The sequence below is a fragment of the Bombina bombina genome, chromosome 4 (assembly GCF_027579735.1).
Source record: "Bombina bombina isolate aBomBom1 chromosome 4, aBomBom1.pri, whole genome shotgun sequence".
NCBI lineage: Eukaryota > Metazoa > Chordata > Amphibia > Anura > Bombinatoridae > Bombina > Bombina bombina.
The window spans coordinates 866,656,749-866,672,777 of record NC_069502.1 but is presented as its reverse complement, the minus strand read 5'-3'; positions in this window follow the sequence as shown (position 1 = coordinate 866,672,777).

Below are 16,029 nucleotides of genomic sequence, written 5' to 3'. Positions count from 1 at the left end.
CCCGAACAGGGACTTGAACCCTGGACCCTCAGATTAAAAGTCTGATGCTCTACCGACTGAGCTATCCGGGCTTCGAAAGTTCCTGTAAGGATTTTTTTTCTTTTAGTTGAATTTGGAATTTATACTATTTCTCCAATATGTAAGGGAAACCACAGCTAATTTAGGCTTAAATTCCCCAGTTGAAGAAGAAATATTCTTTATGTCCTTCTGTTTTTCCTTTTTTTGATCATGTTCTCTTGATATGTAACTCAGAGGAATGAACAAGTTGAAGAAAGTCCAGATGTTCTGGTATTTATTTGAAGCAACATGACATTTTTCTTCTGCAAAACAAGTTTATTTGTCCTTGTCATTCCAAGCACTAGCTTGATATAATTTAAAGAACTAATAAATTCAGAAGACTTGCATAACCAACAACTGCATAATAAAAAGACAATGTAAAACACTTAGCATGAGTTTCAAATGAGTAGAAGACTTTTTCTAACACATTTCAAAGTTATATTTATATATATTCACATATATAATGTGAATTCTTGGAACATGCTCAGTTTGTGACTGTTTTAAAAGTGCTCGCCCGAACAGGGACTTGAACCCTGGACCCTCAGATTAAAAGTCTGATGCTCTACCGACTGAGCTATCCGGGCTTCGAAAGTTCCTGTAAGGATATAGTTGTGTGAGCTTTATAAAGATGGATGGCTTATGGGAATTGCAAATAGCTGCTGTGTGTTAATTTTCCTTGTTTCATTCATTTTTTTTTCTTTTAGTTGAATTTGGAATTTGTACAATTTCTCCAATATGTAAGGAAAACCACAGCTAATTTAGGCTTAAATTCCCCAGTTCAAGAAGAGTTTCAAATGAGTAGAAGACTTTTTCTAACAAATTTCAAAGTTATATTTATATATGTACTGTGAATTCTTGGAACATGCTCAGTTTGTGACTGTTTTAAAAGTGCTCGCCCGAACAGGGACTTGAACCCTGGACCCTCAGATTAAAAGTCTGATGCTCTACCGACTGAGGTATCCGGGCTTCAAAAGTTCCTGTAAGGATATAGTTGTGTGAGCTTTATAAAGATGGATGGCTTATGGGAATTGCAAATAGCTGCTGTGTGTTAATTTTCCTTGTTTCATTCATTTTTTTTTCTTTTAGTTGAATTTGGAATTTGTACAATTTCTCCAATATGTAAGGAAAACCACAGCTAATTTAGGCTTAAATTCCCCAGTTCAAGAAGAGTTTCAAATGAGTAGAAGACTTTTTCTAACAAATTTCAAAGTTATATTTATATATGTACTGTGAATTCTTGGAACATGCTCAGTTTGTGACTGTTTTAAAAGTGCTCGCCCGAACAGGGACTTGAACCCTGGACCCTCAGATTAAAAGTCTGATGCTCTACCGACTGTGCTATCCGGGCTTCGAAAGTTCCTGTAAGGATATAGTTGTTTGAGCTTTATAAAGACGGATGGTTTATGGGAATTGCAAATAGCTGCTGTGTGTTAATTTTCCTTGTTTCATTCATTTTTTTTTCTTTTAGTTGAATTTGGAATTTATACTATTTCTCCAATATGTAAGGGAAACCACAGCTAATTTAGGCTTAAATTCCCCAGTTGAAGAAGAAATATTCTTTATGTCCTTCTGTTTTTCCTTTTTTTGATCATGTTCTCTTGATATGTAACTCAGAGGAATGAACAAGTTGAAGAAAGTCCAGATGTTCTGGTATTTATTTGAAGCAACATGACATTTTTCTTCTGCAAAACAAGTTTATTTGTCCTTGTCATTCCAAGCACTAGCTTGATATAACTTAAAGAACTAATAAATTCAGAAGACTTGCATAACCAACAACTGCATAATAAAAAGACAATGTAAAACACTTAGCATGAGTTTCAAATGAGTAGAAGACTTTTTCTACAAATTTCAAAGTTATATTTATATATATTCACATATATACCGTGAATTCTTTTTTTTCTTTTAGTTGAATTTGGAATTTGTACAATTTCTCCAATATGTAAGGAAAACCACAGCTAATTTAGGCTTAAATTCCCCAGTTCAAGAAGAGTTTCAAATGAGTAGAAGACTTTTTCTAACAAATTTCAAAGTTATATTTATATATGTACTGTGAATTCTTGGAACATGCTCAGTTTGTGACTGTTTTAAAAGTGCTCGCCCGAACAGGGACTTGAACCCTGGACCCTCAGATTAAAAGTCTGATGCTCTACCGACTGTGCTATCCGGGCTTCGAAAGTTCCTGTAAGGATATAGTTGTTTGAGCTTTATAAAGACGGATGGTTTATGGGAATTGCAAATAGCTGCTGTGTGTTAATTTTCCTTGTTTCATTCATTTTTTTTTCTTTTAGTTGAATTTGGAATTTATACTATTTCTCCAATATGTAAGGGAAACCACAGCTAATTTAGGCTTAAATTCCCCAGTTGAAGAAGAAATATTCTTTATGTCCTTCTGTTTTTCCTTTTTTTGATCATGTTCTCTTGATATGTAACTCAGAGGAATGAACAAGTTGAAGAAAGTCCAGATGTTCTGGTATTTATTTGAAGCAACATGACATTTTTCTTCTGCAAAACAAGTTTATTTGTCCTTGTCATTCCAAGCACTAGCTTGATATAACTTAAAGAACTAATAAATTCAGAAGACTTGCATAACCAACAACTGCATAATAAAAAGACAATGTAAAACACTTAGCATGAGTTTCAAATGAGTAGAAGACTTTTTCTACAAATTTCAAAGTTATATTTATATATATTCACATATATACCGTGAATTCTTGGAACAAGCTCAGTTTGTGACTGTTTTAAAAGTGCTCGCCCAAACAGGGACTTGAACCCTCAGATTAAAAGTCTGATGCTCTACCGACTGAGCTATCCGGGCTTCGAAAGTTCCTGTAAGGATATAGTTGTGTGAGCTTTATAAAGACGGATGGTTTATGGGAATTGCAAATAGCTGCTGTGTGTTAATTTTCCTTGTTTCATTCATTTTTTTTTCTTTTAGTTGAATTTGGAATTTATACTATTTCTCCAATATGTAAGGGAAACCACAGCTAATTTAGGCTTAAATTCCCCAGTTGAAGAAGAAATATTCTTTATGTCCTTCTGTTTTTCCTTTTTTTGATCATGTTCTCTTGATATGTAACTCAGAGGAATGAACAAGTTGAAGAAAGTCCAGATGTTCTGGTATTTATTTGAAGCAACATGACATTTTTCTTCTGCAAAACAAGTTTATTTGTCCTTGTCATTCCAAGCACTAGCTTGATATAACTTAAAGAACTAATAAATTCAGAAGACTTGCATAACCAACAACTGCATAATAAAAAGACAATGTAAAACACTTAGCATGAGTTTCAAATGAGTAGAAGACTTTTTCTAACACATTTCAAAGTTATATTTATATATATTCACATATATACTGTGAATTCTTGGAACATGCTCAGTTTGTGACTGTTTTAAAAGTGCTCGCCCGAACAGGGACTTGAACCCTGGACCCTCAGATTAAAAGTCTGATGCTCTACCGACTGAGCTATCCGGGCTTCGAAAGTTCCTGTAAGGATATAGTTGTGTGAGCTTTATAAAGATGGATGGCTTATGGGAATTGCAAATAGCTGCTGTGTGTTAATTTTCCTTGTTTCATTAATTTTTTTTTCTTTTAGTTGAATTTGGAATTTGTACAATTTCTCCAATATGTAAGGAAAACCACAGCTAATTTAGGCTTAAATTCCCCAGTTCAAGAAGAGTTTCAAATGAGTAGAAGACTTTTTCTAACAAATTTCAAAGTTATGTTTATATATGTACTGTGAATTCTTGGAACATGCTCAGTTTGTGACTGTTTTAAAAGTGCTCGCCCGAACAGGGACTTGAACCCTGGACCCTCAGATTAAAAGTCTGATGCTCTACCGACTGAGCTATCCGGGCTTCGAAAGTTCCTGTAAGGATTTTTTTTCTTTTAGTTGAATTTGGAATTTATACTATTTCTCCAATATGTAAGGGAAACCACAGCTAATTTAGGCTTAAATTCCCCAGTTGAAGAAGAAATATTCTTTATGTCCTTCTGTTTTTCCTTTTTTTGATCATGTTCTCTTGATATGTAACTCAGAGGAATGAACAAGTTGAAGAAAGTCCAGATGTTCTGGTATTTATTTGAAGCAACATGACATTTTTCTTCTGCAAAACAAGTTTATTTTTCCTTGTCATTCCAAGCACTAGCTTGATATAACTTAAAGAACTAATAAATTCAGAAGACTTGCATAACCAACAACTGCATAATAAAAAGACAATGTAAAACACTTAGCATGAGTTTCAAATGAGTAGAAGACTTTTTCTAACACATTTCAAAGTTATATTTATATATATTCACATATATACTGTGAATTCTTGGAACAAGCTCAGTTTGTGACTGTTTTAAAAGTGCTCGCCCAAACAGGGACTTGAACCCTCAGATTAAAAGTCTGATGCTCTACCGACTGAGCTATCCGGGCTTCGAAAGTTCCTGTAAGGATATAGTTGTGTGAGCTTTATAAAGACGGATGGTTTATGGGAATTGCAAATAGCTGCTGTGTGTTAATTTTCCTTGTTTCATTCATTTTTTTTTCTTTTAGTTGAATTTGGAATTTATACTATTTCTCCAATATGTAAGGGAAACCACAGCTAATTTAGGCTTAAATTCCCCAGTTCAAGAAGAAATATTCTTTATGTCCTTCTGTTTTTCCTTTTTTTGATCATGTTCTCTTGATATGTAACTCAGAGGAATGAACAAGTTGAAGAAAGTCCAGATGTTCTGGTATTTATTTGAAGCAACATGACATTTTTCTTCTGCAAAACAAGTTTATTTTTCCTTGTCATTCCAAGCACTAGCTTGATATAACTTAAAGAACTAATAAATTCAGAAGACTTGCATAACCAACAACTGCATAATAAAAAGACAATGTAAAACACTTAGCATGAGTTTCAAATGAGTAGAAGACTTTTTCTAACACATTTCAAAGTTATATTTATATATATTCACATATATACTGTGAATTCTTGGAACATGCTCAGTTTGTGACTGTTTTAAAAGTGCTCGCCCGAACAGGGACTTGAACCCTGGACCCTCAGATTAAAAGTCTGATGCTCTACCGACTGAGCTATCCGGGCTTCGAAAGTTCCTGTAAGGATATAGTTGTGTGAGCTTTATAAAGATGGATGGCTTATGGGAATTGCAAATAGCTGCTGTGTGTTAATTTTCCTTGTTTCATTAATTTTTTTTTCTTTTAGTTGAATTTGGAATTTGTACAATTTCTCCAATATGTAAGGAAAACCACAGCTAATTTAGGCTTAAATTCCCCAGTTCAAGAAGAGTTTCAAATGAGTAGAAGAATTTTTCTAACAAATTTCAAAGTTATATTTATATATGTACTGTGAATTCTTGGAACATGCTCAGTTTGTGACTGTTTTAAAAGTGCTCGCCCGAACAGGGACTTGAACCCTGGACCCTCAGATTAAAAGTCTGATGCTCTACCGACTGAGCTATCCGGGCTTCGAAAGTTCCTGTAAGGATTTTTTTTCTTTTAGTTGAATTTGGAATTTATACTATTTCTCCAATATGTAAGGGAAACCACAGCTAATTTAGGCTTAAATTCCCCAGTTGAAGAAGAAATATTCTTTATGTCCTTCTGTTTTTCCTTTTTTTGATCATGTTCTCTTGATATGTAACTCAGAGGAATGAACAAGTTGAAGAAAGTCCAGATGTTCTGGTATTTATTTGAAGCAACATGACATTTTTCTTCTGCAAAACAAGTTTATTTGTCCTTGTCATTCCAAGCACTAGCTTGATATAATTTAAAGAACTAATAAATTCAGAAGACTTGCATAACCAACAACTGCATAATAAAAAGACAATGTAAAACACTTAGCATGAGTTTCAAATGAGTAGAAGACTTTTTCTAACACATTTCAAAGTTATATTTATATATATTCACATATATAATGTGAATTCTTGGAACATGCTCAGTTTGTGACTGTTTTAAAAGTGCTCGCCCGAACAGGGACTTGAACCCTGGACCCTCAGATTAAAAGTCTGATGCTCTACCGACTGAGCTATCCGGGCTTCGAAAGTTCCTGTAAGGATATAGTTGTGTGAGCTTTATAAAGATGGATGGCTTATGGGAATTGCAAATAGCTGCTGTGTGTTAATTTTCCTTGTTTCATTCATTTTTTTTTCTTTTAGTTGAATTTGGAATTTGTACAATTTCTCCAATATGTAAGGAAAACCACAGCTAATTTAGGCTTAAATTCCCCAGTTCAAGAAGAGTTTCAAATGAGTAGAAGACTTTTTCTAACAAATTTCAAAGTTATATTTATATATGTACTGTGAATTCTTGGAACATGCTCAGTTTGTGACTGTTTTAAAAGTGCTCGCCCGAACAGGGACTTGAACCCTGGACCCTCAGATTAAAAGTCTGATGCTCTACCGACTGAGGTATCCGGGCTTCAAAAGTTCCTGTAAGGATATAGTTGTGTGAGCTTTATAAAGATGGATGGCTTATGGGAATTGCAAATAGCTGCTGTGTGTTAATTTTCCTTGTTTCATTCATTTTTTTTTCTTTTAGTTGAATTTGGAATTTGTACAATTTCTCCAATATGTAAGGAAAACCACAGCTAATTTAGGCTTAAATTCCCCAGTTCAAGAAGAGTTTCAAATGAGTAGAAGACTTTTTCTAACAAATTTCAAAGTTATATTTATATATGTACTGTGAATTCTTGGAACATGCTCAGTTTGTGACTGTTTTAAAAGTGCTCGCCCGAACAGAGACTTGAACCCTGGACCCTCAGATTAAAAGTCTGATGCTCTACCGACTGTGCTATCCGGGCTTCGAAAGTCCCGAACAGAGACTTGAACCCTGGACCCTCAGATTAAAAGTCTGATGCTCTACCGACTGTGCTATCCGGGCTTCGAAAGTTCCTGTAAGGATATAGTTGTTTGAGCTTTATAAAGACGGATGGTTTATGGGAATTGCAAATAGCTGCTGTGTGTTAATTTTCCTTGTTTCATTCATTTTTTTTTCTTTTAGTTGAATTTGGAATTTATACTATTTCTCCAATATGTAAGGGAAACCACAGCTAATTTAGGCTTAAATTCCCCAGTTGAAGAAGAAATATTCTTTATGTCCTTCTGTTTTTCCTTTTTTTGATCATGTTCTCTTGATATGTAACTCAGAGGAATGAACAAGTTGAAGAAAGTCCAGATGTTCTGGTATTTATTTGAAGCAACATGACATTTTTCTTCTGCAAAACAAGTTTATTTGTCCTTGTCATTCCAAGCACTAGCTTGATATAACTTAAAGAACTAATAAATTCAGAAGACTTGCATAACCAACAACTGCATAATAAAAAGACAATGTAAAACACTTAGCATGAGTTTCAAATGAGTAGAAGACTTTTTCTACAAATTTCAAAGTTATATTTATATATATTCACATATATACCGTGAATTCTTGGAACAAGCTCAGTTTGTGACTGTTTTAAAAGTGCTCGCCCAAACAGGGACTTGAACCCTCAGATTAAAAGTCTGATGCTCTACCGACTGAGCTATCCGGGCTTCGAAAGTTCCTGTAAGGATATAGTTGTGTGAGCTTTATAAAGACGGATGGTTTATGGGAATTGCAAATAGCTGCTGTGTGTTAATTTTCCTTGTTTCATTCATTTTTTTTTCTTTTAGTTGAATTTGGAATTTATACTATTTCTCCAATATGTAAGGGAAACCACAGCTAATTTAGGCTTAAATTCCCCAGTTGAAGAAGAAATATTCTTTATGTCCTTCTGTTTTTCCTTTTTTTGATCATGTTCTCTTGATATGTAACTCAGAGGAATGAACAAGTTGAAGAAAGTCCAGATGTTCTGGTATTTATTTGAAGCAACATGACATTTTTCTTCTGCAAAACAAGTTTATTTGTCCTTGTCATTCCAAGCACTAGCTTGATATAACTTAAAGAACTAATAAATTCAGAAGACTTGCATAACCAACAACTGCATAATAAAAAGACAATGTAAAACACTTAGCATGAGTTTCAAATGAGTAGAAGACTTTTTCTAACACATTTCAAAGTTATATTTATATATATTCACATATATACTGTGAATTCTTGGAACATGCTCAGTTTGTGACTGTTTTAAAAGTGCTCGCCCGAACAGGGACTTGAACCCTGGACCCTCAGATTAAAAGTCTGATGCTCTACCGACTGAGCTATCCGGGCTTCGAAAGTTCCTGTAAGGATATAGTTGTGTGAGCTTTATAAAGATGGATGGCTTATGGGAATTGCAAATAGCTGCTGTGTGTTAATTTTCCTTGTTTCATTCATTTTTTTTTCTTTTAGTTGAATTTGGAATTTGTACAATTTCTCCAATATGTAAGGAAAACCACAGCTAATTTAGGCTTAAATTCCCCAGTTCAAGAAGAGTTTCAAATGAGTAGAAGACTTTTTCTAACAAATTTCAAAGTTATATTTATATATGTACTGTGAATTCTTGGAACATGCTCAGTTTGTGACTGTTTTAAAAGTGCTCGCCCGAACAGGGACTTGAACCCTGGACCCTCAGATTAAAAGTCTGATGCTCTACCGACTGAGCTATCCGGGCTTCGAAAGTTCCTGTAAGGATTTTTTTTCTTTTAGTTGAATTTGGAATTTATACTATTTCTCCAATATGTAAGGGAAACCACAGCTAATTTAGGCTTAAATTCCCCAGTTGAAGAAGAAATATTCTTTATGTCCTTCTGTTTTTCCTTTTTTTGATCATGTTCTCTTGATATGTAACTCAGAGGAATGAACAAGTTGAAGAAAGTCCAGATGTTCTGGTATTTATTTGAAGCAACATGACATTTTTCTTCTGCAAAACAAGTTTATTTGTCCTTGTCATTCCAAGCACTAGCTTGATATAACTTAAAGAACTAATAAATTCAGAAGACTTGCATAACCAACAACTGCATAATAAAAAGACAATGTAAAACACTTAGCATGAGTTTCAAATGAGTAGAAGACTTTTTCTAACACATTTCAAAGTTATATTTATATATATTCAAATATATAATGTGAATTCTTGGAACATGCTCAGTTTGTGACTGTTTTAAAAGTGCTCACCCGAACAGGGACTTGAACCCTGGACCCTCAGATTAAAAGTCTGATGCTCTACCGACTGAGCTATCCGGGCTTCGAAAGTTCCTGTAAGGATATAGTTGTGTGAGCTTTATAAAGATGGATGGCTTATGGGAATTGCAAATAGCTGCTGTTGTGTGTTAATTTTCCTTGTTTCATTCATTTTTTTTTCTTTTAGTTGAATTTGGAATTTGTACAATTTCTCCAATATGTAAGGAAAACCACAGCTAATTTAGGCTTAAATTCCCCAGTTCAAGAAGAGTTTCAAATGAGTAGAAGACTTTTTCTAACAAATTTCAAAGTTATATTTATATATGTACTGTGAATTCTTGGAACATGCTCAGTTTGTGACTGTTTTAAAAGTGCTCGCCCGAACAGGGACTTGAACCCTGGACCCTCAGATTAAAAGTCTGATGCTCTACCGACTGAGCTATCCGGGCTTCGAAAGTTCCTGTAAGGATTTTTTTTCTTTTAGTTGAATTTGGAATTTATACTATTTCTCCAATATGTAAGGGAAACCACAGCTAATTTAGGCTTAAATTCCCCAGTTGAAGAAGAAATATTCTTTATGTCCTTCTGTTTTTCCTTTTTTTGATCATGTTCTCTTGATATGTAACTCAGAGGAATGAACAAGTTGAAGAAAGTCCAGATGTTCTGGTATTTATTTGAAGCAACATGACATTTTTCTTCTGCAAAACAAGTTTATTTGTCCTTGTCATTCCAAGCACTAGCTTGATATAACTTAAAGAACTAATAAATTCAGAAGACTTGCATAACCAACAACTGCATAATAAAAAGACAATGTAAAACACTTAGCATGAGTTTCAAATGAGTAGAAGACTTTTTCTAACACATTTCAAAGTTATATTTATATATATTCACATATATAATGTGAATTCTTGGAACATGCTCAGTTTGTGACTGTTTTAAAAGTGCTCGCCCGAACAGGGACTTGAACCCTGGACCCTCAGATTAAAAGTCTGATGCTCTACCGACTGAGCTATCCGGGCTTCGAAAGTTCCTGTAAGGATATAGTTGTGTGAGCTTTATAAAGATGGATGGCTTATGGGAATTGCAAATAGCTGCTGTGTGTTAATTTTCCTTGTTTCATTCATTTTTTTTTCTTTTAGTTGAATTTGGAATTTGTACAATTTCTCCAATATGTAAGGAAAACCACAGCTAATTTAGGCTTAAATTCCCCAGTTCAAGAAGAGTTTCAAATGAGTAGAAGACTTTTTCTAACAAATATCAAAGTTATATTTATATATGTACTGTGAATTCTTGGAACATGCTCAGTTTGTGACTGTTTTAAAAGTGCTCGCCCGAACAGGGACTTGAACCCTGGACCCTCAGATTAAAAGTCTGATGCTCTACCGACTGAGCTATCCGGGCTTCAAAAGTTCCTGTAAGGATATAGTTGTGTGAGCTTTATAAAGATGGATGGCTTATGGGAATTGCAAATAGCTGCTGTGTGTTAATTTTCCTTGTTTCATTCATTTTTTTTTCTTTTAGTTGAATTTGGAATTTGTACAATTTCTCCAATATGTAAGGAAAACCACAGCTAATTTAGGCTTACATTCCCCAGTTCAAGAAGAGTTTCAAATGAGTAGAAGACTTTTTCTAACAAATATCAAAGTTATATTTATATATGTACTGTGAATTCTTGGAACATGCTCAGTTTGTGACTGTTTTAAAAGTGCTCGCCCGAACAGGGACTTGAACCCTGGACCCTCAGATTAAAAGTCTGATGCTTTACCGACTGAGCTATCCGGGCTTCGAAAGTTCCTGTAAGGATATAGTTGTGTGAGCTTTATAAAGATGGATGGCTTATGGGAATTGCAAATAGCTGCTGTGTGTTAATTTTCCTTGTTTCATTAATTTTTTTTTCTTTTAGTTGAATTTGGAATTTGTACAATTTCTCCAATATGTAAGGAAAACCACAGCTAATTTAGGCTTAAATTCCCCAGTTCAAGAAGAGTTTCAAATGAGTAGAAGACTTTTTCTAACAAATTTCAAAGTTATATTTATATATGTACTGTGAATTCTTGGAACATGCTCAGTTTGTGACTGTTTTAAAAGTGCTCGCCCGAACAGGGACTTGAACCCTGGACCCTCAGATTAAAAGTCTGATGCTCTACCGACTGAGCTATCCGGGCTTCGAAAGTTCCTGTAAGGATTTTTTTTCTTTTAGTTGAATTTGGAATTTATACTATTTCTCCAATATGTAAGGGAAACCACAGCTAATTTAGGCTTAAATTCCCCAGTTGAAGAAGAAATATTCTTTATGTCCTTCTGTTTTTCCTTTTTTTGATCATGTTCTCTTGATATGTAACTCAGAGGAATGAACAAGTTGAAGAAAGTCCAGATTTTCTGGTATTTATTTGAAGCAACATGACATTTTTCTTCTGCAAAACAAGTTTATTTGTCCTTGTCATTCCAAGCACTAGCTTGATATAACTTAAAGAACTAATAAATTCAGAAGACTTGCATAACCAACAACTGCATAATAAAAAGACAATGTAAAACACTTAGCATGAGTTTCAAATGAGTAGAAGACTTTTTCTAACACATTTCAAAGTTATATTTATATATATTCACATATATAATGTGAATTCTTGGAACATGCTCAGTTTGTGACTGTTTTAAAAGTGCTCGCCCGAACAGGGACTTGAACCCTGGACCCTCAGATTAAAAGTCTGATGCTCTACCGACTGAGATATCCGGGCTTCGAAAGTTCCTGTAAGGATATAGTTGTGTGAGCTTTATAAAGATGGATGGCTTATGGGAATTGCAAATAGCTGCTGTGTGTTAATTTTCCTTGTTTCATTAATTTTTTTTTCTTTTAGTTGAATTTGGAATTTGTACAATTTCTCCAATATGTAAGGAAAACCACAGCTAATTTAGGCTTAAATTCCCCAGTTCAAGAAGAGTTTCAAATGAGTAGAAGACTTTTTCTAACAAATTTCAAAGTTATATTTATATATGTACTGTGAATTCTTGGAACATGCTCAGTTTGTGACTGTTTTAAAAGTGCTCGCCCGAACAGGGACTTGAACCCTGGACCCTCAGATTAAAAGTCTGATGCTCTACCGACTGAGCTATCCGGGCTTCGAAAGTTCCTGTAAGGATTTTTTTTCTTTTAGTTGAATTTGGAATTTATACTATTTCTCCAATATGTAAGGGAAACCACAGCTAATTTAGGCTTAAATTCCCCAGTTGAAGAAGAAATATTCTTTATGTCCTTCTGTTTTTCCTTTTTTTGATCATGTTCTCTTGATATGTAACTCAGAGGAATGAACAAGTTGAAGAAAGTCCAGATGTTCTGGTATTTATTTGAAGCAACATGACATTTTTCTTCTGCAAAACAAGTTTATTTGTCCTTGTCATTCCAAGCACTAGCTTGATATAACTTAAAGAACTAATAAATTCAGAAGACTTGCATAACCAACAACTGCATAATAAAAAGACAATGTAAAACACTTAGCATGAGTTTCAAATGAGTAGAAGACTTTTTCTAACACATTTCAAAGTTATATTTATATATATTCACATATATAATGTGAATTCTTGGAACATGCTCAGTTTGTGACTGTTTTAAAAGTGCTCGCCCGAACAGGGACTTGAACCCTGGACCCTCAGATTAAAAGTCTGATGCTCTACCGACTGAGCTATCCGGGCTTCGAAAGTTCCTGTAAGGATATAGTTGTGTGAGCTTTATAAAGATGGATGGCTTATGGGAATTGCAAATAGCTGCTGTGTGTTAATTTTCCTTGTTTCATTCATTTTTTTTTCTTTTAGTTGAATTTGGAATTTGTACAATTTCTCCAATATGTATGGAAAACCACAGCTAATTTAGGCTTAAATTCCCCAGTTCAAGAAGAGTTTCAAATGAGTAGAAGACTTTTTCTAACAAATTTCAAAGTTATATTTATATATGTACTGTGAATTCTTGGAACATGCTCAGTTTGTGACTGTTTTAAAAGTGCTCGCCCGAACAGGGACTTGAACCCTGGACCCTCAGATTAAAAGTCTGATGCTCTACCGACTGAGCTATCCGGGCTTCGAAAGTTCCTGTAAGGATATAGTTGTGTGAGCTTTATAAAGATGGATGGCTTATGGGAATTGCAAATAGCTGCTGTGTGTTAATTTTCCTTGTTTCATTCATTTTTTTTTCTTTTAGTTGAATTTGGAATTTGTACAATTTCTCCAATATGTAAGGAAAACCACAGCTAATTTAGGCTTAAATTCCCCAGTTCAAGAAGAGTTTCAAATGAGTAGAAGACTTTTTCTAACAAATTTCAAAGTTATATTTATATATGTACTGTGAATTCTTGGAACATGCTCAGTTTGTGACTGTTTTAAAAGTGCTCGCCCGAACAGGGACTTGAACCCTGGACCCTCAGATTAAAAGTCTGATGCTCTACCGACTGAGCTATCCGGGCTTCAAAAGTTCCTGTAAGGATATAGTTGTGTGAGCTTTATAAAGATGGATGGCTTATGGGAATTGCAAATAGCTGCTGTGTGTTAATTTTCCTTGTTTCATTCATTTTTTTTTCTTTTAGTTGAATTTGGAATTTGTACAATTTCTCCAATATGTAAGGAAAACCACAGCTAATTTAGGCTTAAATTCCCCAGTTCAAGAAGAGTTTCAAATGAGTAGAAGACTTTTTCTAACAAATATCAAAGTTATATTTATATATGTACTGTGAATTCTTGGAACATGCTCAGTTTGTGACTGTTTTAAAAGTGCTCGCCCGAACAGGGACTTGAACCCTGGACCCTCAGATTAAAAGTCTGATGCTTTACCGACTGAGCTATCCGGGCTTCGAAAGTTCCTGTAAGGATATAGTTGTGTGAGCTTTATAAAGATGGATGGCTTATGGGAATTGCAAATAGCTGCTGTGTGTTAATTTTCCTTGTTTCATTAATTTTTTTTTCTTTTAGTTGAATTTGGAATTTGTACAATTTCTCCAATATGTAAGGAAAACCACAGCTAATTTAGGCTTAAATTCCCCAGTTCAAGAAGAGTTTCAAATGAGTAGAAGACTTTTTCTAACAAATTTCAAAGTTATATTTATATATGTACTGTGAATTCTTGGAACATGCTCAGTTTGTGACTGTTTTAAAAGTGCTCGCCCGAACAGGGACTTGAACCCTGGACCCTCAGATTAAAAGTCTGATGCTCTACCGACTGAGCTATCCGGGCTTCGAAAGTTCCTGTAAGGATTTTTTTTCTTTTAGTTGAATTTGGAATTTATACTATTTCTCCAATATGTAAGGGAAACCACAGCTAATTTAGGCTTAAATTCCCCAGTTGAAGAAGAAATATTCTTTATGTCCTTCTGTTTTTCCTTTTTTTGATCATGTTCTCTTGATATGTAACTCAGAGGAATGAACAAGTTGAAGAAAGTCCAGATGTTCTGGTATTTATTTGAAGCAACATGACATTTTTCTTCTGCAAAACAAGTTTATTTGTCCTTGTCATTCCAAGCACTAGCTTGATATAACTTAAAGAACTAATAAATTCAGAAGACTTGCATAACCAACAACTGCATAATAAAAAGACAATGTAAAACACTTAGCATGAGTTTCAAATGAGTAGAAGACTTTTTCTAACACATTTCAAAGTTATATTTATATATATTCACATATATACTGTGAATTCTTGGAACATGCTCAGTTTGTGACTGTTTTAAAAGTGCTCGCCCGAACAGGGACTTGAACCCTGGACCCTCAGATTAAAAGTCTGATGCTCTACCGACTGAGCTATCCGGGCTTCGAAAGTTCCTGTAAGGATATAGTTGTGTGAGCTTTATAAAGATGGATGGCTTATGGGAATTGCAAATAGCTGCTGTGTGTTAATTTTCCTTGTTTCATTCATTTTTTTTTCTTTTAGTTGAATTTGGAATTTGTACAATTTCTCCAATATGTAAGGGAAATCACAGCTAATTTAGGCTTAAATTCCGCAGCTGAAGAAGAAATATTCTTTATGTCCTTCTGTTTTTCCTTTTTTTGATCATGTTCTCTTGATATGTAACTCAGAGGAATGAACAAGTTGAAGAAAGTCCAGATGTTCTGGTATTTATTTGAAGCAACATGACATTTTTCTTCTGCAAAACAAGTTTACTTTTCCTTGTCATTCCTAGCACTAGCTTGATATAACTTAAAGAACTAATAAATTCAGAAGACTTGCATAACCAACAACTGCATAATAAAAAGACAAAGTAAAACACTTAGCATGAGTTTCAAATGAGTAGAAGACTTTTTCTAACAAATTTCAAAGTTATATTTATATATATTCACATATATACTGTGAATTCTTGGAACATGATCGGTTTGTGACTGTTTTAAAAGTGCTCGCCCGAACAGGGACTTGAACCCTGGACCCTCAGATTAAAAGTCTGATGCTCTACCGACTGAGCTATCCGGGCTTCGAAAGTTCCTGTAAGGATATAGTTGTGTGAGCTTTATAAAGACGGATGGTTTAAGGGAATTGCAAATAGCTGCTGTGTGTTTATTTTCCTTGTTTCATTCATTATTTTTCTTTTAGTTGAATTTGGAATTTATACTATTTCTCCAATATGTAAGGAAAACCACAGCTAATTTAGGCTTAAATTCCCCAGTTCAAGAAGAGTTTCAAATGAGTAGAAGACTTTTTCTAACAAATTTCAAAGTTATATTTATATATGCACTGTGAATTCTTGGAACATGCTCAGTTTGTGACTGTTTTAAAAGTGCTCGCCCGAACAGGGACTTGAACCCTGGACCCTCAGATTAAAAGTCTGATGCTCTACCGACTGAGCTATCCGGGCTTCGAAAGTTCCTGTAAGGATATAGTTGTGTGAGCTTTATAAAGACGGATGGTTTATGGGAATTGCAAATAGCTGCTGTGTGTTAATTTTCCTAT